Source organism: Papio anubis, chromosome 1 (genome assembly GCF_008728515.1).
Source record: "Papio anubis isolate 15944 chromosome 1, Panubis1.0, whole genome shotgun sequence".
In the NCBI taxonomy this organism is placed as follows: Eukaryota; Metazoa; Chordata; class Mammalia; order Primates; family Cercopithecidae; genus Papio; species Papio anubis.
Genome location: NC_044976.1, coordinates 131685889 through 131710412, shown reverse-complemented (window position 1 = coordinate 131710412; position 24524 = coordinate 131685889). Strand labels below are relative to the sequence as shown.

Here is a 24524-nt window from a genome sequence, read left to right as displayed (position 1 = left end):
GAGGGCTTCTTCTTTTACTAATCCTCCTCAGCACAGACCCTTTATGGGTCTTTCCCTTCCCACAAGGCCATATCTCAGGCTATCACATGGGGAGAAAGCTTGGACAATACAATACCTGACTTTCCTAGGCAGAGGTCCCTCCTGCCTTCTGCAGTGTTTTTGTGTCCCTGGGTATTCGAGATTAGAGAATAGTGATGCCTTTTACCAAGCATACTGCCTTCAAGCACTTTTTAAACAAAGCACATCCTGCACAGCCCTAAATCCATTAAACCTTGAGTCAACACAGCACATGTCTCTGCAAGCACAGGGTTGGGGCTAGGGTTACATCTCAAGGCAGAAGAATTTCTCTTAGTACAGAACAAAATGGAGTCTCTATGTCTACGTCTTTCTACTTAGACACAGTAACAGTCTGATCTCTCTTTCTTTTTCCCACATCAGATATCATTCTACTGAAGGAAGGAGAAATCAGTAGAACTTTTGATGGCCATGACAGTGGGTTTGACAGATGGGAATGTAATGGAGCATCAAACAAATGGCTGTTTCCTCTCACACATTTGTTGATAACAGGGCTAGCATGGGAATGCTTGCTGCTGAGCTGAAAAGGCAAAATGAGATCCCTTGTAATCTCTCAGTACTTGGGAGACAGATTGCCAAAAGGAGTGGTCAGCAATAAATACATGTCAGATTTTACTTTTGAGACTACTGATATTAACAGCTGGACTGAATCTGACTAAAGTTGCACCTATCCATGACCCAGATTAATTCTAAGTGGATTGAGGATACCAACTTTTATCCTCTTTGCCTGACAGAGAAAAAGGAAACCCCTCTGGAAGAAAACATCAAATTCAGTCTCTCTCTCTCTATATATATATAATATTCTCTCTCTCTATATATGTGTGTGTGTGTATATATGTGTGTGTGTGTGTGTGTGTGTATGTGTGTGTGTGTGTGTGTGTGTGTGTGTGTATATATATATATAGTTTGTTTGTTATGAGACAGAGTCTCACTTTGTCGCCCAGGCTGGAGTGCAGGGGCATGATCTTGGCTCACTGCAACCTCCACCTCTGAGGTTCAAGTGATTCTCCTGCTTCAGCCTCCTGAATAGCTGGGATTACAGGCACACGACACCATGCCCAGCTAATTTTTGTATTTTTAGTAGAGATGGAGTTTCACCATGTTGGCCAGGCTGGTCTTGAACTCCTGACCTTAAATGATCCGCCCACCTTGGCCTCCCAAAGTGCCGGGATTACAGGTGTGAGCCACCAGCCTGGCCTCTGTAGTTATTTTATACACAATGTTCAGCATACAATAAAAATCAGGAGACATGTGAAGACAAAGGAAAATGTGACCAATAGTCAAGAGAAAAAAGCAAACAGTAGAAGCAGGAACAAATATAATCCAATTGTTTAAGATCACAGGCAAGAACTTTAAAATAATCACAATTTTATTTTTTAAAAAATAGAGGAAAAGATGGAAAGTAGATAAGAATTTCAACAGAGAATTGGAATAGAGGCACAAGTAAACTTCTAGAACAGAACTCTCTTAGTGGGTTTAACAGCAAATTGGACACAGCAGGAGACAAGATTAGTGAATTCAAAGACAGATCAATAGACTGGGCACGGTGGCTCATCCCTGTAATCCCAGCACTTTGGGAGGCCGAGGTGGTGAATCACCTGAGGTCAGGAGTTTGAGACCGACCTGACCAACATGGTGAAACTCCGTCTCCACTAAAATACAAAATAAACTGGGCATGGTAGTGCATGCCTGTAATCCCAGCTACTCCAGAGGCTCAGGCAGGAGAATCACTTGAACCCGGGAGGCGGAGGTGATCTTGCAGTGAGCCAAGATCACACCATTGCACTCCAGCCTGGGCAACGAGCGAGACTCTGGCTTCAATACGGAAATAAAGAAAGAGGCCGGGCGCAGTGGCTCACGCCTGTAATCCCAGCGCTTTGGGAGGTCGAGGCGGGCGGATCACGAGGTCAAGAGATTGAGACCATCCTCGCCAACATGGTGAAACCCCGTCTCTACTAAAAATACGAAAATTAGCCGGGCGTGGTGGCTCGCACCTGTAGTCCCAGCTACTTGGGACCCTGAAGCATGAAAATTGCTTGAATCCGGGAGGCGGAGATTGCAGTGAGCCGAGATCGCGCCCCTGCACTCCAGCCTAATAGAGTGAGACTCCGTAAAAAAAAAAAAAAAAAAAAAAAAAGAGAGAGAAAGAGAGATAAGAAAGATCAATAGAAAATACCCATACTGAAGCACACACACATGCAAAAAATGGAAAAGAATAGGACATAACAGAGATGTGTGATTGGTCCCAGCAGGAGAGAAGAAAGATAATATGCGGAAGCACCATTTGAAGAGATAATGGCTGAGAACTTTCTAAAACTGGTGAATGACTGCATCTTCAGATTCAAGGAGTTCAGCAAATTCCATGCCGGACTGAAACGGCTTGATTGTCTGGGGTGATACCGGAGGTTCGTTGTCTCAGGGCCAAGGGAATTAAGGTTGCGGAGGCACAAAGAGTGAGGTTAAGAGCGAAAGTTTAATAAGTGAAAGAAGGAGCCTTCTACTGCAGAGAGGGGTCGCGGAGAAAGGGATTGTCAGATCCACAGTGAAATGCAGGGGGTATTATAGATGCCTGGTGAGGAGGCGGTGTCTGATTTACATAGGGCGGGAAAGATTGGTTGGACCAGGTGTGCTATTTGCATAGTGCGCAAAAAACTGGTCAGACCAGGTGTCATTTGCATAGGCGCGAATTTCTGGCTGCCCGTATCCTAATCTTTTATTACGCAAGGGAGTCTTCTGCCTGAGCTGCACCGTGTTGCCCATTCCTTAACTGTAAACGTGGTAGCAAAAAAAGGGAAGATGGAACCTCCATTTTGGATACGCCTGGTCCCCAGGTAGCCCTTTTCTATTGGCACAGTTGCTGGCATTCACCTGTGCAAGCTTCCAGCTTACTTATCTATGTTTGCAGTTCGATTTTTCAAGCTGCTCTTTGTTAGGAAAAAAAAGTAATTTGGGGGGCTGCTTTTTGTTAGAAGGGAAGCTCTGTTGAGGACTCTGTTGCCCTATCTGCCTAAATAATTTATTTCTACCTCCTGTATGAGGACAAATACAAAGAAAATCACATCTTGGTTTTTTATATAGTTAAATTACTAAAAATCAAAGACAAAGATTAAATTTGTCCTAGGCTGGAGTGCAGTGGCGCGATCTCGGCTCACTGCAAGCCCCGCCTCCCGGGTTCACCGCCATTCTCCTGCCTCAGCCTCCCAAGTAGCTGGGACTACAGGCGTCGTCCGCCACCACGCCCAGCTAATTTTTTGGTCTTTTTAGTAGAGACGGGGTATCACCATGTTAGCCAGGATGGTCTCAATTTCCTGACCTCGTGATCCGCCCGCCTCGGCCTCCGAAAGTGCTGGGATTACAGGCGTGAGCCACTGCGCCTGGCCATGTTAAATCTTAAGAGTGGATGGGCCAGGCGCGGTGGCTCACGCCTGTAATCCCAGCACTTTCTGAGGCCGAGGCGGGTGGACAACTTGAGGTAAGGAGTTCAAGACCAGCGTGGCCAACACGGTGAAGCCCCGTCTCTATCAAAAATATAAAAAATTATCCTAGTGTGGTGGTGCGTGCCTGCAATCTCAGCTACTCTGGAGGCTAAGGCAGGAGAATCACTTGAACCTGGGAGGCGGAGGTTGCAGTGAGCAGAGATCTTGCCACTGCATTCCAGCCTGGGTGACAGAGGGAGAGTCAGTCTCGGAAAAAAAAAAAAAAAAAAAAAAAAAAAAGAGTAGATAGAGAAAATGGGCAACATGAGAAAGATGTCTGATTTTCAAACAGAAACCATGGAAGCCACTAGACATAGAATTATAAAACCAGTGAAGGCCAGGCGCGGTGGCTCACGCCTGTAATCCCAGCACTTTGGAAGGCTGAGGCGGGTGGATCACTTGAGGTCAGGAGTTCGAGACCAGCCTAACCAACATGGTAAAATGCTGCCTCTACTAAAAATACAAAATTAGTTGGCCATGGTGGCACATTCCTGTAATCCCAGCTACTTGGGAGGCCTTGAACCAGGGAGGCAGAGGTTGCAGCGAGCTGAGATTGTGCTATTGCGCTCCAGCCTGGATAACAAGAAGGAAACTCTGTCTCAAAACAGAACAAAACAAACAAACTGTAGCAGGACGAGCAGCAGACAAACTCCTCAGACACCTAGTTAAAGAAGGAAGGGGTTTATTAGGCCAGGGGCATCGGCAAGACTTCTGTCTCAAGAGCCGAGCTCCCCGAGTAAGCAAATTTCTGTCCCTTTTAAGGGCTCACAACTCTAAGGGGGTGCATGTGAGAGGGTCGTGATTGATTGAGCAAGCAGAGGGTACGTGACTGGGGGTGGTAATTAGATCGGAACAAAATAAGATAGGGATTTTCACAGTGCATTTCTGTACAATGTCTCTAATCTATAGATAACAGAACCAATTAGGTCAGGGGTCTATCTTTAACTACCAGGCCCAGGGTGTGGCACAGGGCTGTCTGCCTGTGGATTTCATTTCTGCCTTTTAGTTTTTACTTCTTCTTTCTTTGGAGGCAGAAATTGGGCATAAGACAATATGAGGGGTGGTCTCCTCCCTTAAAACAAACAAAAAACAGTGAAAATACTTTTTTCTGTTTTCTTTATTTATGTATTTTTTTTTTTTTTTGGTAAAGATGGGGTCTTGCTATGTTGCCCAGGTTTATCGTGAACTTCTGGGCTCAATTGACCCTTTGGCCTCTCAAAGTGCTGGGATTACAGGAATGAGCCACTGCACTTGGTTGAAATTTTTTTTTTTCCTGAGAAGGAGTCTGGCTCTGTTGCCCAGGCTGGAGTGCAGTGGCGTGATCTCAGCTCACTGCAGCCTCCACCTCCCTGGTTCAAGCGATTCTCCTGCCTCACCCTCCTAGGTAGCTGGAATTACAGGCACACGACCGGCTAATTTTTTTTTTTTTTTTAGATGGAGTCTCGCTTGTTGCCCAGGCTGGAGTGCAATGGCGCTATCTCGGCTCCCTGCAAGCTCCACCTCCTGGGTTCACGTCATTCTCCTGCCTCAGCCTCCCGAGTAGCTGGGACTACAGGCGCCTGCCACCACGCCTGGCTAATTTTTTGTATTTTTATAGAGATGGGGTTTCACGGTGTTAGCCAGGATAGTCTCGATCTCCTGACCTTGTGATCTGCCCGCCTCGGCCTCCCAAAGTGCTGGGATTACAGGCGTGAGCCACTGTGCCTGGCCTTTTTTGGTATTTTTAATAGAGACGAGGTTTCCCCATGTTGGCCAAGTGGGTTTTGAACTCTTGACCTCATGTAATCCGCCCATCTCGGCCTCCCAAAGTGCTAGGATTATGGGGGTAAGCCACCGTGCCTGGCCAGAAAAAGAAAATTTAAAAGGTCATCCTGAGGCTGGGTTTGGTGGCTCATGCCTGTAATCCCAGCACTTTGGGAGGCAGAGGCGGGTGGATCACCTGAGTCAAGAGCTCAAAACCAGCCTGACCAACACAATGAAACCCTGTCTCTACTAAACATACAAAAATTAGCTGGGCGTCGTGGCATCTGCCTATAATTCCAGCAACTAGGGAGACTGAGGCAGGAGAATCGCTTGAACCAGGGAGGAGGAGGTTGTAGTGAGCCGACATCACACCATTGCACTCCAGCCTGGGCAACAAGAGCAAAACTCCATCTCAAAAAAAAAAACCTCCAGAGACAGGACCTGCAACAGCAAGCATTCAATTAAACCCAGTGGCAGATATTACTGGGTAAGTCTTGTTGAGGTATTCACCACAGAGAGGTAGGCCTGTTCTTTGGTTTGCCCTGTCCTGCAATGCCCTAGCTCCAGCTAGGTCCGGCACCTGAACTAGGTCCAGCACTTGAACTTACCTCGGCCAGGGACCAGTGCTATGATCCTAGTCTAGAAGCAGGCCAGGTATTCCAAAAGCCTGAACTGGAAATCATCGCCACTGCCTCCCTGCAGTAGGTGCCTCACTTCATCCCTCCCAAATGCCGGATCCAGCCGAAGACAGCCATCTCCTTCCCCCAGAGTTGAGCCTGAGACCTTGGTCAAGAACCAAACCTAACCCTATGCTGGCTAAAGAGTGAGGGCACTGTAGGCATGGGGGAATTCCTCCCCACAGATTCCCATCCAGGAGACCCTTGGCCTTATGACCACAGCATCTCACTAATGCTTCTGTAGTCCAGTATCATTACTTCTTTCTGAAATCCTTTTTTTTTTTTTTTTTTTGAGACGGAGTCTTGTTCTATCATCCAGGCTGGAGTGCAGTGGCACGATCTCAGCTAACTGCAACCTCTGCCTCCCTGGTTCAAGTGATTTTCCTGCCTCAGCCTCCCAAGTAGCTGGGATTACAGGCGTGCACCACCACGCCTGGCTAATTTTTGTATTTTTAGTGGAGGTGGGGTTTCACCGTGTTGGCCAGGCTGGTCTGGAACTCCTGACCTCAAGTGATCTGCCCGCCTCAGCCTCCCAAAATGCTGTTATAGGCATGAGCCACTGCGCCCAGCCTGAAATACATGTTTAAAAGAAAAATGCTGATCGTTTACTCAAAGGGGTAAATTAAGAATGGTAGTGAGCTCCTAATATCGCTAGCCACAATTCTCAAGGGAAGCAAATAGGGAGGCCAAACATCTGATTGCTAATCTCATCAGCACCTGAGTAGAAAGGCTGTGAAGGCTGATGTCCTTTGAGGAATTCTGAAATGCTCCTTAAGGGGACTAGGCCCACCCATGTTGAGAATCCTTAATTTATACTTTTGTTTAATTTTCTCTCTATTATTTCTTCTTCTTCTTTTCTTTTTTTTTGAGAGATGTTATGCTATGCTGCCCAGGCTGCTCTCAAACTCCTGGGCTCAAGCGATCCTCCTTCCTTGGCCTCCTAAGTATGTTGAATTTTGACACTGAAACATGCAGTCTCTCAGGTATATTCTAAATCTAGAATGGGTAGATTAGCACAGTCATAGTATTGGTAATTAATAAAACTTTCCCCCACTTTGAAATCCTGAAAGTAGTTAAAACCACGGAGTTCTAGGCAGTCCAGTATTAGAGGCCTTGACCTTTGCACTGGCAGCTGTCACCAGGTGTTTAAAGTGGCTCATTAGGGAAGTCCAGAGCCACCCAATACCCTTTACTGAGCCTATGAGGTCAAGAATGCCACACATAATCCATTTAGATTTTTGTTTTTTTGGGGGGACGTGGTCTCGCTCTGTGGCCCAAGCTGGAGTGCAGTGGCGCGATCTCGGCTCACTGCAAGCTCCACCTTCTGGGTTTCCGCCATTCTCCTGCCTCAGCCTCCCGAGTAGCTGGGACTACAGGCACCCGCCACCACACCCTGCTAATTTTTTGTATTTTTAGTAGAGACGGGGTTTCACCGTGTTAGCCAGGGCGGTCTCGATCTCCTGACCTCGTGATCCGCCCGCCTCGGCCTCTCAAAGTGCTGGGATTACAGGCATGAGCCATTGCGCCCGCCCTTTCCATTTGGATTTTTTGTAAAATAAAAACCGTATATCTATATAGTAATGAATTGGCTAATTGTATTTGTAAGCCAGGAAATAAAATGAATAAACAAAAGTGAAGTGGTAACAAATTCGTTAAATGGCAGGGGAATCAAATCCAGATCTCTCAGGACAGAAGGGAATGCTCACCGACTATGCTAATGAGGAAGGAGATGAAGCTGTTCATCTAAAGTGGAGAGCTCCTCTGTCTACTTTTTTCACTGGGCCCAGATGGGTAGGAAGCACTGATTGCTCATGCCCCATTTGCTCCTAGGCCACCACCTAGTCTGGCCCCCTGCTCCAGGATAGAGCAAGAGGCCAGCATCAGAGTGGCCATTCGTGAAAATGCCAGAAACACTGTCTACTCTCCACCCAACCCCATCTCCAACAAAACTCACCTGTGCCATGCAAGACTGCGGCAGGTGGTTGGAATTCCAGGTGCAGCTGCTCCTCATCCCTCTAGCAAGGCAGATGTCAGGGCAGAGGCCTGGGAAATGTGAGGCTGCTGGATCCAAGAGTGGGGGCAGGTGGAGCAGAGGTGAGGTTTGGTCTTTTTGAAGCACTGGGTCAGGAAAATCCAACCACCTGCTTTGGCCAGATTCATTTCCTGCTCAGATTCTGGATTGAGGAAGGCGGGGAGTGAGACCACGACAAAGAACCGACTAGGAAGAAGCTGTCACCCTTGATGGAATGGGCAAAGAGAAAAAGCAATCATTTGGGCGTAGGGCCCAGCTGGACTCCTGGGTGAAAGGTATAGCCTGGGTGTTCTTGGATTCCTTGTCTGCTTGAGCCCCAGAACAATAGAAAACCTTGATGGCTACAGCAACAGGAGCTTAATAGTGGGAAGGAAGAAAAATGAAGGACAAAACCAAGACTTAAACTCCCACAGGGAAGTTTGAGAAAAAAGCCTTAACCACTATACCAAAAATGTACCCCGGGAAACTCATCTTACCTTCTGGTACCAGCTACATAAATTGTGGGGTCTAGTGCAAAGTGAAAATGCAACCCCTTCTGAAAAAAGCAGCAAGAAAAGTGCTGTGAAGGGTAGTGAACTATAAAGCTTTTTCCTTTCTTCCATAGTCCTTCTTATCATGGGGCTTTTTATTTGCTCTCGTCATTCTATGTAAAGAAAAATTAAGACTTTAAATAATTAGCATGATTTTTTTTTTTTCCTGAAACAGGGTTTTGCTCTTGTTGCCCATGCTGGAGTGTAGTGGAATGATCTCGGCTCATTGCAACCTCCACCTCCCGGGTTTAAGTGATTCTCCTGCCTCAGCCTCCCAAGTAGCTGGGACTCCAGGTATGCACCCCCACGCCCAGTTAATGTTTTGTATTTAGTAGAGATTGGGTTTCACCATGTTGGTCAGGCTGGTCTCAAACTCCTGACTTCAGGTGATCCACCTGCCTCAGCCTCCCAAACTGCTAAATCAATTAGCATGATTTTTACCCATTATCTTTATATTGTGCAATTCCAGTTTTAAATGCTGACCAAGTGTTCACTATTGCCCATTTCTTTTCCTCTGCTTTTTCTTGACCTAGCTTTAGTCAGGCTTCTCTCCCCACAGGCTCTTGAACTTTGGCTTGTCCCCAAGTCTAGGTAAGTGCTAAAGTGCAGAGTTGTGCACCCCTAATCAACTTATCCTGAGAATCCGTTGACCACATAGAGACACATTGCCTGGAAAACTTCTGGTCATGGTGTCTGTTCACTCCCGCTTACTTTCCCAGCTTAAAATTTTATTTCTGCTAAGCTCTGCTTATCCTTCCCTGTGAAAGAAATGCCTTTTTTGTTTGTTTGTTTGATTTTGAGACCCTTTCAGGTTTCTGAGACCAGAAAATTCTACCTTTTGCAATAAGCTTTTTGAAGAGTCTCTTTAAGTCCAAGTTGGTTTTTATTTGGCAATGTAAATATAAAAGCATTTAATTCATATGTAGAAACACCAAAACGACACAATCTATATTTCATAGCTCCTACCTGCATGTATATTTTTGTCCTTACCAGAACACTGGAAACACAGGACAGAACTAACTCAACTGTGCTTTTTTTTTTTTTTTTTGAAGCAGTGTCTCCCTCTGTTTCCCAGGCTGGAATGCAGTGGCGCTATCTTGGCTCACTGCAAGCTCCGCCTCCTGGGTTCACACCATTCTCCTGCCTCAGCCTCCCGAGTAGCTGGGACTACAGGTGCCCACCATCATGCCCGGCTAATTTTTTGTATTTTTAGTAGAGATGGGGTTTCACCGTGTTCACCAGATGGTGTTGATCTCCTGACCTCGTGATCCGCCCGCCTTGGCCTTCCAAAGTGTTGGGATTACAGGCGTGAGCCACCGCTCCCGGCCTGTTTTTATTTCACTTCTTGATGCACACATTCTACCCATACTTTCTACATTTAGGTTGCTGATGAGTAAAGAAGGACTGAAAGGAAAGGGAGGGAACTGTAAGTTCTTTTGTCTTTCTCTTTCCTTCTATGTCATCATTTTCAGCATAAGTGGTTGGTTAATAGAGGGAGGTAACACAAGAAAGGATATGATAGAATTGTTTGGCCATTTGTGTTTCTTAGAACGCTACTGCCTGCTTTTTATTTTTGAAGTAAGTTCTGGTTTGAATGGAAAGTGTGGCCTTTGGGGCTTTCAAGCAGCTTATTCAGTCATAGAGGCAACGCACTTTCCTTGTATTCACTTTGAGTCTCTGTCAAGTCTCACTGCAGAGTGGGTCCGCCCGAAATTCTGTGTTCAACAGGCATGGCAAAGGCTTTATACAAAGTGGTGATGAGAATGGAGGACAAGAAAACTGCTGGTATCTTATCTGCTCATGTGCAGGCTCCATTATTTCACTGGACTCCACTAACAAATCACATATTCAAAGATAAAATTATTAGAATTTTTTTCCGGCCAGGCTTGGTGGCTCATGCCTGTAATCCCAGCACTTTGGGAGGCCGAGGCGGGCGGATCACCTGAGGTCGGCAGTTCAAGATCAGCCTGACCAACATGGAGAAACCCAGTCTCTACTAAAAATACAAAATTAGCCAGGCGTCGTGGTGCATGCCTGTAATCCCAGCTACTGAGGAGGCTGAGGCAGGAGAATTTTTTATTTTTTTTTGGACAGAGTTCAGCTCTTGTTGCCCAAGCTGGAGTGCAATGAGACAATCTCAGCTCACTGCAACCTCAGCTTCCTGGGTTCAAGCGATTCTCCTGCCTCAGCCTCCGGAGTAGCTGGGATTACAGGCGCGCGCCACCACGCCTGGCTAATTTTTTGTATTTTTAGTAGAAACGGGGTTTCACCATGTTAGCCAGGCTAGTCTTGAACTCCTGACCTCAGGTGATCCGCCTGCCTCGGTCTCCCGAAGTGCTGAGATTGCAGGCGTGAGCCGCCGCGTCTGGCCGGCTAATTATTTGAAATTTTAAGAATAGTTTCCAGACACTCCTAAAAATTTATAACCTACGCTTGTGGTGGTTAAAGCGTCAGTCCTAAGATATTTTTCCAAAAGGCGCTGCCTGGGTAACTAGGCTGTCTCTCGCTGGTGGTCTAGTGGCTGGGATTCAGTGCTTTAGTTACCAGCGCGGAAGTTCGATTCCCAATTAGGGAAGCTTGCTTTTCTGCTTTCTTGATTACATGCATTCTATTATCGCCGCGGCTGCGGCTGTCACTGCCCTCCGGAGCTGTCAAGGCTCGCTTTCAGGCACGCCTCTCTGCAAGACATTGCTGACATCCTGTACATCACTATCCAGGGAATGGGGACTGCCTATATGGAGTAAAAAGTAGGCAGATTCTGACTCGCCTCAGCCCCACTCTATTGAGAATTACTGATTTTTATTTTATTTTATTTTTTAGACTGAGTCTCCCTCTGTCACCAGGCTGGAGTGCAGTGGCGGGATCTCGGCTCACGCAACCTCTGCCTCCCGGGTTCAAGGAGTAGCTGGGACTACAGCTCAGCTTTCCGAGTAGCTGGGACTACAGGCCCACGCCACCACACCCAGCTAAGTTTTGTATTTTTAGTAGAGACGGGGTTTTACCATGTTGGCCAGGATGGTCTCGATCTTGTGATCCGCGTGAACATCGTGATCCGCCCGCCTCGGCCTCCCAAAGTGCTGGGATTACAGGCGTGAGCCACCGCGCCCGGCCTGATTTTTAAAAATCAAGATAAGTAATTTTTACATGAAACAAGTGAGTTATTTCAAATGACTTCTAAATCTAGAAAGGTTTGATGAATTGGCATAGGCACAGTTTTAAGAATAAATGTAATTCTCCCTCCCCCACCTCCTGCCGAGTTCTCATTTAAACCCTAAGGGCGGTTTGTTTACATTTCAGAGATGTAGAATGCCCAGGTTATTTTACCAGATGCGCTGCTGTTTCCTCTGGTAACAGGTGTTCCAAATCGGAAAACAAACTAGTCCATTATACTAATTTGCATATTTGAAACATGGAAAACTTCTCTTAATTCGTTTGGTCTTTTGTAAAAATAGAAACATATTTTTATATGGTAATAAGTTAGTTAACTTTACCCATAAGACGAATAGATGAAAGTCAACTTCTTACAATGAGAAGTTACTTGACAACAGTAACTTGTCAACCTTCTTACTTGTCAAGGGCTCCCTAATGACCTTGCCCTGCGGTTCTCAAGACCGAGACTTCAGGATCATCTGGGAGAGGTTGAAAGGCACAGGCAGTGTTCACCGCCTTAAACTGAAGATCACTGAATACGGGTTTGGTGGAAACCACTGCAGTGACATCAGAAAGCAGAAAAGCAGACTTCCCTGACCGGGAATCGAACCCGGGCCGCGGCGGTGAAAACGCCGAATCCTAGCCACTAGACCACCAGGGAGGGACAGTCACAGAATGTGGGCAACACCTTCTGGGAAAAGATCTTAGGACAGACGCCTCAACCACCTCAGGCACATGTTAGAAAGCTACAGGAATGTCTTAAGAATATTTTGCAGTAATGTGTATAGTACTGGATGCAGTGACTGCTGCCTGGGCCAGAGAGTGGCAGAAGGCTTTAGGGGCAGAAACGTTGGAAGAAAGATTGTCACAAGTCAAGCTGGGGAAGAGAAAAATATTTCCCAAATCATTTTTCTTACGCACTCCCTCTGACACGAGAGTTTCTCATCTCCCTTCCTCCCTCCCTCCTGCCCTCCTTCTTGCTTCCTAAAATCAGTATGTCCTTCACTTACATAGTTTCTCCACGGTTGATTGAGAAAAACATGTGTCTCTTTTGCCCCCTTCCCCCAAAGGATCCTATTCCTGATCTTTAAATATGCCCCTCCCCATGCAGAGGAAGGAGCATTCAGAGCCTGGGAGACCTGCCTACCTGGAGCTGCACCCATCTTTCAGGCCATGCTCTGTTTCCTGGAACCTGAAATGGATTTACCTATTCTATGTACTTCACAGAAATGAAATCACATAATGTGTCACATTTTGTCCAGTTTCTCTCACTTGGCATAGTTTTGGGTTCATTCATGTCATAGTACGTGCTAGGACTTCATTTCTTCTTATGGCCAAATAATATTTTATGTATATACCACATTTCCTTTATCCATTAGTCTGTTGATGGGCATTTGGGTTGTTTCCACCTTTTGGCTGTTGTGTATATTGCTGCTATGAACATTTATGTACAAGCATTTGTTTGAGTATCTGTTTTTTACTTTTGGGGGTTATCTATTTAGTAGTGGAATTACTAAGTCACTTATATTCCCACCAGCATAAGTAAATATGTAGGAACAGAAAACAGAGTAATGGCTGCCAGGGGCTGGGGAATGTGGAGTAATCACATAATGATACGGGGTTTTACTTTCTTATGATGAAAATGTTTTGGAACTAGATTGAGATGGTGGTTGCACAATCCTGTGAACGTACTTAATACCACTGAATTTGTTTATGATGATTTCATTTTTCTCCACATTTCTGCCTATGCTTTATATTTTCTGTCGTTTTAAAAATTATAGCCATCCTAGTGGGTGTAAAGGTACCACTACACATAAATTAGAATGTCTAAAATTAAAGAGACAGACTATTTGCAATGGACTGAATGTTTGCACACACATCCCAAATTCATATGTTAAAATTCTAACTCCCAAGGTTATGATATTACAAGATGGGGCTTTGGGGAGGTAATTAGGTCATGAAGGTGGAGCCTTCATGAATATGATTAGTGTCTTTATAAAAGAGACCCTCACCATGTGAGACTTCTTAAAAGACTGCTTTCTGTGAGAAAACAGGCCCTCACCAGAAACCAAATGTGCAAGCACCTTGATCTTGGACCTCCCAACCTCCAGAACCATGAGAAATAAATTTCTGTTGCTTATAAGCCACCCAGTCTATGGCATTTTGTTATAGCACCTGAATGGACTGAGAGATCATACCAAACAAAAAAGAGGACGTGCTATATGATTTCATTTACGTAAAACTCTAGGCAATGACAACTTATTTATACTGACAAAAAGCAGATCAGTGGTTGGCTTGGGGATGGGTGGGTAAGAGGGGGTGTGAGGTGGTAAGGAACATGAAGGTGGAATTGTGGAATTACAAAAGGCTATAGGGAAACTGCTTGGGGATGATGGAGATGCTCACTGTCTTTTCTTTTTAATTATTATTTTTTCTGAGACAGAGTTTCACTCTTGTTGCCCAGGCTGGAGTGCAATGGTGCAATCTCAGCTTACTGCAACCTCCGCCTCCCACGTTAAAGTGATTCTCCTGCCTCAGCCTCCCAAGCAGCTGGGATTACAAGTATGTGCCACCATGCCCGGCTAATTTTTGTATTTTTAGTAGATATGGGGTTCCTCTATGTTGGTCAGGCTGATCTCGAACTCCTGACCTCAGGTGATCCACTCACCTTGGCCTCCCAAAGTGTTGGGATTACAGGCTTGGGCCACCGCACCCAGCCTATATGCTCACTATCTTTTCTTTTCTTTTTTTTGAGATGGAGTCTCGCTCTGTCGCCCAGGCTGGATCTCCCCTCACTGCAAGCTCCGCCCCCGGGTTCACGCCATTCTCCTGCCTCAGCCTCCCGAGTAACTGGGGCTACAGGCGCCTGCCACCACGCCTGGCTAATTTTTTGTATTTTTAGTAGAGACGGGGTTTCACCGTGTTAGCCAGGATGGTCTCGATCTCCTGACCTCGTGATCCCCCCACCTAGGCCTCCCAAAATGCTAGGATTACAGGCATGAGCCACCGCGCCCGGCTATGCTCACTATCTTAATGACAGTGTTGGATTCACTAGTATATACATATGTCAAAACACCATTTTGTATACTTTAAATATGTACAGTTTATGATATATTAAATAAAAATTTAAAGAATGGTTTCTTGAACAATTTTGTACATGTATTTTGGAGACTATCTGCCTATTTATCTCTACCTCTATATCTATATAGTTACATAGTTTTCTCTTAGGTATATACCTCAGAAAAAATTACTGAAACATGCACACATACGTCAGCTGTGGCAGGTATGTCCATCTAAATAGCTTTCTAAAGTGGTTGTAACTATTCACATTCCCATGATCTGTATACCACTTTCTATCCAGTAAGAGTTCCATAGTTACCGACAAAACAGTAAAAATAGGATGTGTGTGTGTGTATATATCTTGAATAGCTAAGATATGAACTTCAAATTTGATCCTGCAGGTTAAAAAACTAAAACCCAAGTTAAATTCATAGTCTGGGTATGCCTCTTCTGTGACAGTTGGTGCATTCATCAACAGTGGGAATGGAAATGAGACAGTTGAGCAGATTGTTGTGAACCTGAGTGCTTTGAACCCACAAATCTCACTGAGCCTCCCTTACTAGGAAAAGAGTTGGCTTTCTTCCTATGTGAACAAGTTGAAATTCTCTTGTTTGAAGATCCTTTATGATAACATCTGAGACAGTTACATGGCAAGGAAATGCCAACTTATCTCAAGACCCACTTCTATCACCTCTTATTTCCTCCAGGCCCATAATTTGAATCAGATACCATCAAAAACTATTTAAGTTTTTAACTTATTTAAATGTTTATTAAAGGCACTTTTCTGTAGATATCTTGTAAAAAAAAAAAAAACCTCTTATTTTTAAAGCCTTTCCACGTAATTTAGTTGCTTCTTCACAACTTACGGCTCTTCATCCAATTTAATATATAAATTACTAACTCTAACTGCTTCTTCTCATCTCCATTTCCTCATAAGTGCTTCTGTGCCACATAAAACTTGTATTAAAGAAATTCGATCTATATTCTGTTAATGTAATTCTCAGGTGCAGTCGGGACCCTAAGAGAATGGAGGTGGAGTTTTGCTGCCCCTGCACTCTTTAAACTTGGAGAGGTCATTGGGTTTCTCCAGCTCTTTAGCATTGAACGAGAGAGCCATACTTGTTTTCCTAAGTACCAGCAAAGTCCTGCTGGCTGCGAGGTTCTGCAGGAAAGCAGCTCTCAAAGGATTTGTTTCTGGAGGGAAAAGTACAGGATCCTCTAGTTCGGCACTAGAGGACCTCTAAACTCTGGGGTGGCAGATGTTAGGAAACGTGTTTTACAAAGCAACCATTGTGTAGGATTTTAGGTTAGAAGTAGAACTTCTGGATCTGAAAAGAAGAATGGAGAAAAATAGTAACGACGGAATTGGAATAAAAAAGTGTTAACCGTCCCTGGGTGGGCTTGAACCACCAACCTTTCGGTTAACAGCCGAACGCGCTAACCGATTGCGCCACAGAGACTGACCTGAGTGTGCTGTTCTTGCAGATCATATTTATAGATATTTAGGTAAACACAGGATGCTTTTGCTACCTAGATTTCTGGTTCACCACTACTTGATTGCAAGTCTAGGTCTGAGTTGGGTAATTCTAAAACCTATAACATGAAACCATCCCTGCCATGTGACATTCAGATCCTTGCTTGCTTCCTCCCCAGTTTCTTAGCAGTAGCAGAAAGCAACTGATTCCCAAAGTCGAGACCCAGACACCAGTAAAATCAAATTTACTATTGGCTTGAGGAAATGGGGAGTGGAGAGGGGGTGTGGTGAGTGTTGGGAGAATAGCTCATTGCTGATTTGAACTAGAGATACACACTTAGGAAGTCAGCTTGATGTCCTTAAATCGGTAAAGTTTTTTTGAAGCCCCTTTACATCACTTCTTTCTGAATTTCAAACCTACATGCTAAGTGTTTGTTCAAAGAGGTAAGTTAAGTTTGGAAGTGAGCTCTGAAGCTCTCCCTGAATATGATTTTCAAGCTTAAATATCCCATGGGAAAGTACTAAATATCCCATAGGAAGGTACAAAGACATCTGGGACCCAAGAGATTGAGCAAGTTGAACAAATAAGCATTCCCCACTCCAAACAATCAAAAGTATCCCTGATGGGTCATGGCTTTTCATAGGGAATCACAAATTTATGATTAGTTCGATTATATTTAAGTTTTACACTGAAACATGCGCCAGATCTATCAGTTATTTTGACTCAAGAAAATCAATTGTAGTAATGAATGTAATTCCCACTAGTCCTTTGGCATTTGCAAAGCTGTTAACTTTTTCAAGTTTTCTACAGTCTGGACAATTTTTACCAAACCCTCTAATATTTCCACCAGTAGCTTCCATGACATGTTCAGAGGTTTCTATTATAGAAACCAGACCACCCATACATCTCACTTAGGCTCAGAAAACAGTGTCACACCCAATATTGTAAGTCAATACAGTTAGTCTTTCAAATAGCAACAATTTAGTTGACTCTATGTAAAAGACCAGGTCAAAATGAGCTTTATAAAAGGGAAAATAATAGGATGTTATTCTCTGGCTGGGTGGTCAAGTAGCCCCAGGTGGAAGACTTCTATGTCTCGAGTATACTTATTGGAACAATTCAAACATTTCTGTTAAAAGTTCCAGTGGCGAGATTTGCTAGAAACTTTGAGAGACATTGAAGAGGCCCTGGATCCACAGAGTTGGAAGACCTTTTTTTCCCTTAATCTTTCTTAAGAGGTCCTCATAGATAATTATTTGGGGAAAAAAAAAAAAAAAAAAAAAAAGCGAGACATGGTAGTTGCAGGACCTAAAACGGGTGTCACTGCAGTAATCCATGAACTGAACACTGGCTCAGCTATTTGAATGGCAAAGTAACTGCCTACTACCACTTTAAGTAGAGCTCAAAAGGACTGATAACGCAGATCAGACTAGCGATGAACATCGTTTATAAACAGAAGGATCATGCTGGAAGAGGCATAGGCTGGCAAGAAAAGAAGGGGAATGGTGCATACTCTGTGAAATCAAAATTAGAGAGACACGATTGCAGTGGGATAAGAACAAATGTACAGCCAAATGTTAGTGTAGAGAACATATATGAAAATATATGCACAGAAACTTTCCTGATATGCACAGAAACTGTAGGGTGAAGTAGACAGAGCTCTGCCATTTCCTTTGGGGGAAGCCATAAGACTCACAATAAGATGTATACAGAAATGAACAAAAGGATGAAGAGCAGAGCTGATCTGTGGGAAAGAGAAAACAGGAAAATATTGGAGATCAAATCTGGGCACAGAATATAGGGGCATTCTCTGTATGTTTCTTGCTATTTTGAGATGAGATTGAGACCATCTGCTAGAACTCTATCCTGACACCCAACCGCCAAAAGCCCTTTGGTCAGCTTGGCTGTTGTGTTTCACCCACTGATTCCTTTAACTCCACATTTCCACCCTCACTGCCAGGGTGGTCTAACTAGCTGGATCTCTCAAGATTCATTTCACACATCCAGAATAGGCAAGCAACTCAAACATGTCGGCAGCAAGCTAACACATGCACACACACACACACACACACACACACACACATGCCCCCAATATAATCCCATTAGAAAGTAGGCAAATGACATTTCCCAAAAAAAGACATGGGAATGGTCAACCAACAGTTGTATGAAGAAAATGCTCAACATCACAAGTGGTCAGAAAAATACAAATCAAAACCACAATGAGATATCATCTTACCCCAGTTAGAGGAGACACTGTTTAACAGACAAAAGAAAACACCCCCAAAACCTAACAAATCCAGATGATGAGGCAGAAAAAAGGAAGGTCTTAGACACCGTTGGCAGAAAGGTAAATAAGTACACTCACTATAAAAAACAGCATAGAAATTTCTCAAGAAAAACATGAAAAGCAGGCTGGGCATGGTGGCTCACCCCTATAATCCCAACACTTTGGGAGGCCAAGGTAGATGGATCTCCTGAGGTCGGGAATTTGAGACCAGCCTGGCCAACGTGGTGAAGCCGCGTCTCTACTAGAAATACAAAAAAATTAGCCAGGTGTGGTGGTGCGTGCCTGTAAGCTCAGCTACTCGGGAAGCTGAGGCAAGAGAATCACTTGAACCTGCGAGGCGAAGGTTGCAGTGAGCCAGGATCACGCCATTGCATTCCAGCCTGGGCTGGAGCAAGACTCTGTCAAAAAAGAAAGAAAGAAAGGAAGAAAGGAAAGAAAAGAAAGACAGAAAGAGAGAGAGAGAGAAAGAAAGAAAGGAAAAAAGAAAGAAAGAAAGAAAGAGAGAGAGAAAGAAAGAAAGAAAGAAAGAAAGAAAGAAAGAAAGAAAGAAAATAAGAAAGAAAGAAAGAAAGAAACACAAACAAAGGTACAACTTCTGTAGAATCCAGGAAACTCACAGCTGAGTATTTATCCAATGCAAATGAAATCCGGATATCAGACGGATACCCCCCATGTTTAATACAGTACTATTCACAATCACAGAAATATCGAATCAACCTAAGTGTCCATCAGCCGGGAAATAGATAAAGAAAATGTGGCATATATACACCATGGAATACTATTTGGCTATTGTATTAGTCAGGATTCCCTAGAGGGACAGAACTAATAGGAGAGAGAGAGAGAGAGAATTATATAATTATATATTACATATATTTATTACATAATTTATATGATATATGTTTATTATGTTATATATTTTATACATAAATATATATTATATATTATTTATAAAACATATTATATTATAAATATATGATATATAATTATACAACAAACTCTATGTATCTCCTATTAGTTCTGTCCCTCTAAGGAGCCCTGACTAATATATATGGAGAGAGAGAGAAAGAGAAAGAGAGAGAGAATTTATTAAGTATTAACTTACACGATCACAAATTCCCAAAATAGGCTGTCTGCAAGCTTGAAGAGAAAGGAGAGTCAATCTGAGTCTCAAAACTGAAGAACTTGGAGTCAGATGTTTGAGGGCAGGAAGCATCCAGCATGGGAGAAAGATCTAGGCTGGGAGGTTAGGCCCATCTCACCTTTTCACATTTTTCTGCCTGCTTTATATTCACTGGCAGCTGATTAGATTGTGCTGACCAGATTAAGGGTGGATCTGCCTTCCCTAACCCACTGGCTCAAATGTTAATCTCCTTTGGCAACATCCTCACAGACACACCCAGGATTAATACTTTGCATCCTTCAATCCAAGTTGACACTTAGTATTAACCACCACAAGTACACCCCTTGTAAATTCAAACCCATACACATCTTCTGAGATCATACATAGTCTTCAAATAAAGACAATAATAAGGTCATAATTATGCCTAACATAATACAACTACCCTTTGTACAACCAGAAATGCACCAATCCCGAACCCAAATACTATTACATAAAGTTAACATACTTAAAGGCTCATATGAAGTCAATAAATCTTATATCACATGATAAAGGAAAAGGAAATAAAATGATATTTTCTTAGTACAAGTGTATACATGCACAAACATGTTTTTAACAAAAGGAGGAAATACACATGACAATTACAGTCCTCGTTTCTGCAGCTGGTCACGTGGTGACAGCTGGTATTGATGACTACCCTCTTCTACTACTCATTCTGTATTCTTTTTGCCTTCAGCAAGCACTTCAGCAGGTCAAAGTTTTTTTTTTTTCCTAGTGGAATGACCCAAACTTTCATTCTTGAGGTGTCTGGACCATTTGTAATCTTGCCTGGATAGGGCTGCTGTAGTTTCCCATTGACGATAATCATAGGGCAGGGTAATACTAAGAGATGCCCTAATGGATGTCCTGTATTCCATGCATACTCTTCCTTACCTCCATCATAGAGTGTAGACTGATTTCATCTTGATAGTCCAGATCAATCACCCCAGCCAACACTGTAACTCCCTTCTTAGCCTGTTGACTTAAAGGTAGGAGGAGCTCAAAGTGTCTAGGTGGCAATCTCAGCTTCCAGTTTAATGGAATCGTTCTTGTGTCTCCTGGTGGCAGTGTTCCTCCCCCTGGAACTAAGACCTCCAGGCCAGCAGAACATAATGTCATGGGAACAGGAATAAAAATTTTGCTTGTGGAACACTATGGGTGATGGTGAGTTGTGCCACTTCCACTTCCATCCCTTGATTCCTGGACCCGTGAATCCTGGCTATGGGAGAAACAGTACCATATATTGGATGCTGATTCAGAGCATACACGGCCTTCTTGAGAACTTTGCCTCAGCCCTACAGTATTGTCGCCTAGTTGGCACTGTAATTGTGACTTCACAAGGCCATTCCACTGTTCTATCAATCCAGCTGCTTCTGGATGATGGGGAATATGGAAAGACCAGTAAATTCCATGAGCACAAGACCACTGCTACACTGCATTTGTCGTAAAGTGAATGCGTTGGTCAGAGGCAATGCTATGTGGAATACCATGATGGTGGATAAGGCATTCCATGAGTCCACGGATGGTAGTCTTTATAGAAGCATTGTATGCAGGATAGGCAAACCCATATCCCAAGTAAGTGTCTATTCCAGTGAGGACAAACCTTTGCCCTTTCCATGATGGGAGAGGTCCAATATAACCAACTGCCACCAGGTAGCTGGCTGGTTACCCCGAGGAATGGTGCCACATTGAGGACTCAGTGTTGGTGTCTGCTGCTGGCAAACTGGGCACTCAGCAGTGACTGTAGCCAGGTCAGCCTTGGTGAGTGGAAGTCCATGTTGCCGAACGCATGCGTAACCTCTATCCCTGCCTCCATGGCCACTTTGTTCATGAGCCCACTGGGTGATCACAGGGGTGGCTGGGGAAGGAGGCTGAGTGGTGTACATAGAACGGGTCATCCTATCCACTTGATTATTAAAATCCTCCTCTGCTGAGGTCACCTGTTGGTGAGCACTCACATGGAATACAAAAGTCTTCACAGTTTTTGACCACCCAGAGAGGTTCATCCACGTACCTCTTCCCTGAATTTCTTTGTCACCAATTTTCCAATCATGCTTCTTCCAAGTTCCTGACCATCCAGCCATACCTCTGGTTGCAGCCAATGAATCAGTACATAATCACATATCTGGCCATTTCTCCTTCCATGCAAAGTGCACAACTGGTGCGCTTCTGAAAGTTCTGCTCACTGGGAAGATTTTCCTTCACTGTTGTCCTTCAGGGGTGTCCTAGAAAGGGGGGGCTGTAGTGCTGCTGCTGTCCACTTTAGGGTGGTGCCTGCATATTGCGCAAAATCGTCTGTGAACCAGGCCCTAGTCTTGTCTTCCTCTGTCAACTGATCATAGGGAACTTCTAATGAAGCCATCGGTGAAGGCTGGGGGAGAGAAGGCAGGGTGGCAGAATTGCAGACCATGGCCATTTGAGCCACTTTCTCATGTAATTTACTTGTGCCTTCAGGACCTGCTCAAGCCTGATAACATATATACCACTTCCGTTTGATGATGGAATGCTGCTGTGCATGACCCACTATACGTGTCGGAAAGCAATGTTCTTGATAGGCAATTCAGGTCGCATGGTGACTTGATGACCCATAGTCAAACGTTCAGTTTCCACCAAAGCCCAGTAACAGGCCAAGAGCTGTCTCTCAAAAGGAGAGTAATTATCTGCAGAAGATGGCAGGGCCTTGATCCAAAATCCTAGAGGCCTCTGCTGTGATTCACCCATGGGGGCCTGCCAAAGGATCCAAACAGCATCCTTATCTGCCACTGACACCTCAAGCACCATTGGATCTGCGGATCATATGACCCAGGTGGCAGAGCAGCTTGCGCAGCAGCCTGAACCTGTTGCAGGGCCTGCTCCTGTTCTGGACCCCACTCAAAACTGGCAGCCTTTCAGGTCATTTGATAAATGGACCAGAATAACACACCCAAATGAGGAATAGGTTATCTCCAAAGTCCAAATAGGCCCACTAGGTGTCATGCCTCTTTCTTGGTTGTAGGAGAGGCCAACTGCAGCAACTTATCCTTCACCTTAGAACGAATATCTTGACAGGCCCTATGCCATTGGACCCCTAGAAATTTTACTGAGGTAGAAGGTCCCTGAATTTTAGTTGGATTTATTTCCCATCCTCTGGCATGCAAATGTCTCACCAATAAGTCCAATGTGTTTGCTGCTTCTTGCTCACTGGATCCAGTCAGCATAATGTCATCAATGTAATGGGCCAGTGTGACATCTTGCAGAAGCAAAAAGTGATCTAGGTCTCTCTGAATAAAATGATGACACAAAGCTGGAGAGTTGATATACCCTTGAGGTAGGACAGTAAAGGTATATTGCTGGCCTTGTCAGCTGAAGGCAAATCACTTCTGGTGGACCTTCTGGACAGGAATGGAGAAAAAGGCATTTGCCAACTCAATGGCTGCATATCAGGTACCAGGAGACGTATTCCTTTGCTTAAGCAATGAAACCATATCTGGTACAGCAGCTGCAATTGGAATCACCACTTGGTTAAGCTTACGATAATCCGCTGTCATTCTTCAAGATCCATCTGTCTTCTGCACAGGCCAAATGGGAGAGCTGAATGGGGATGTGGTGGGAATCACCACCCCTGTGTCTTTCATGTCCTTGATGTCACCATCAAGAGGTGTGATAGTGTTTTTTATTTACTATTTTTCTAGGTAGGGGCAGCTCTAATGGCCTCCATTTGGGCCTTCCCACCATAATAGCTCTACCGGTCAGGGAGCCAATGTGGGGGTTTTGCCAGCAGAAAAGTATGTCTATGCAAATTATGCATTCTGGCACTGGGGAAATGACCACAGGATGAGTTTGGGGGCCCACTGGACCCACTATAAGTCAGACTGAGCTAAAACTCCATTAATTACCTGATCTCCCTAAGCCCCTACTTTAACTGGGGGCCACAGTGACATTTCGGGTACCCTGGAATCAATGTCAGCTCAGAGCCAGAGTCCAGTAGTCCCTGAAATATCTGATCATTTCTCTTTCCTCAATGCAAAGTTACCCTGGTAAAAGGCTGGAGGTCTTCTTGGGGAAGGATTGGGGAAAGATTCATTGCATAAATTGTGGGTAATGTAGTGGGTTTCCTTCCTCAAGGGGACCTGGCTTCCCCTTCATTCAAAGGGTTCTGGGTCTGTAAACTGGCTCAAGTCTGGAAATTGATTGAGGGGCCATGATTCTTTGTTTTTATAATTCAAATTAGCCTTTTGTCCCTTTGATGTAGAATTCTCCTTATATAAATTAAGTAGGAACTCAGTAGGCTTCCTATCAATTTCATTTCTAGGAACTCTGTGATTAATTAGCCAGTGCCAGAGCTCTACACGAGTCAGACTATTCTGATTGCTGTTTTGTCTCTGCTGTGCATTATGGTAGCTATGCCCACCTTGTCTTTGACGGGTTGAGTGCCACCACTTGACCCCTGCTACCTTGGGATCCAATTATTACCACTGCATGTAAATTTTGTAGTTGGGTGACTGCAGCTCCCACTGTTAGAACTGACATATAGAGAAGAGTAATTACAGAGCTCTACAAAGATGCAGGTGCTGTCCTCGCAAATCTATTTCACAAGGCATTAATTGCAAGGGCATATCTTCTGGACCCTCCCAGCTGGGATGAGTAGGTCTAAAGTGGCTAATTCATTCCACCTCCCAATCTCCCTAAGCCTTTGGATCCCTTCCTCTACATTAAACCAAGGGAGATCAAGCATTTTCAGCTTGTTAACAGTGGGCCATCTTTTAATCCATATTTCAGGTAATCAAACAAATAAACAATTAGAACCTTATTAAACTCCCTGAGCTACAACATTAAATGCAGAGTCCCTACTTAGTGGGCCCAAATCAATAAATTCAGCCTGAT

General features: G+C 44.3%; 1 long non-coding RNA gene and 2 other non-coding genes across 3 annotated transcripts; 1 reads left to right on the top strand and 2 right to left on the bottom strand.

Annotated features, from left to right (window-relative positions):
- Window positions 1-8785: 8785 nt before the first annotated feature.
- On the top strand, window positions 8786-13140 carry LOC108581982. The gene is made up of 2 exons (XR_001894992.2): window positions 8786-8827; window positions 12110-13140. It is a non-coding gene; the product is annotated as an uncharacterized LOC108581982 (long non-coding RNA).
- Window positions 12273-12344, bottom strand: TRNAE-UUC. Its single transcript has one exon. It is a non-coding gene; the product is annotated as a tRNA-Glu (tRNA).
- Window positions 13141-16129: 2989 nt separating the features above from the next.
- On the bottom strand, window positions 16130-16203 carry TRNAN-GUU. The gene has a single exon. It is a non-coding gene; the product is annotated as a tRNA-Asn (tRNA).
- Window positions 16204-24524: the final 8321 nt, after the last annotated feature.